We start from the raw sequence: 885 nt of genomic DNA, 5'->3' as shown, positions 1-885 counted from the left end.
TTTTTTTTTTTTTTGAGACGTAGCCTCAAGCTGTTGCCCTGGGTAGAGTGCTGTGGCATCACAGCTCACAGCAACCTCCAACTCCTGGGCTCAAGAGATTCTCCTGCCTCTGCCTCCCAAATGGCTGGGACTACAGGCACCTGCCACAACACCGGCTAATTTTTGGTTGCAGCGTCATTGTTGTTTGGTGGTCCCGGGCTGGATTTGAACCCACCAGCTCAGGTGTATGTGGGTGGCGCCTTAGCCACTTGAGCCACAGGCGCTGAGACTCCTTTTTTTTTTTTTAATCAGTTAATAAATATAAAGTTTATTTCTTTTTCAAATTAGATCTCTTCTCTGTTTCAATGTTAATAGAAAGGATTTTGTTTTTACATTAAATCTTTTTTCTATTTCAACATTAGATATACTGAATACATCTTTCTAAATGTTTTTTACCCAGAGATAAATGTTTCAATTTTTGGCTATGTGATATCGAAACACCATATTAACTTGAGTGATAAAACAAAAATGTAATAAATATAAGGAGAAAAGACTCCTCAACAATTCAGGAGGCAGTGATTGTAACTTAACAGTGGAGATGTCCTTGGATTCTGGGCAAAGCTTTCTTCTTCCTGTTTCATGTACTTTGAAAATCCTCAAACTATGAATTACTTATATAAATTTCAGCCATCTTACTTCTTTGATACCTTTTCTAACCAGCACATATAAAGTATAGGCTGAATTATTTAGTGCATAACTTGTAAAGAAAACATTTTTTCCCCATTTATGTATCAATTTGTTCCCATTTTAAGGGAAACAACAAAGAAAGTGAAACTCTCCTATTTACTGTTTCTTGAAAACTTTCAGACACCAAAGCTCACATTTAGTCTCAACAGCACAAAGTTT

General features: G+C 36.5%; 1 protein-coding gene across 1 annotated transcript in view; it reads right to left on the bottom strand.

The window, feature by feature from the left end:
• The window catches only part of IFI30 (IFI30, lysosomal thiol reductase), a 14,768-nt gene that overhangs the window by 1,437 nt on the left and 12,446 nt on the right, over positions 1-885 (bottom strand). The window lies entirely within an intron of this gene.

Source organism: Otolemur garnettii, unplaced genomic scaffold, assembly GCF_000181295.1.
Source record: "Otolemur garnettii isolate 467f Iridium unplaced genomic scaffold, OtoGar3 scaffold00105, whole genome shotgun sequence".
In the NCBI taxonomy this organism is placed as follows: Eukaryota; Metazoa; Chordata; class Mammalia; order Primates; family Galagidae; genus Otolemur; species Otolemur garnettii.
The sequence above is the reverse complement of the archived record's forward strand: the minus strand, read 5'-3'. Positions and strand labels throughout refer to the sequence as shown.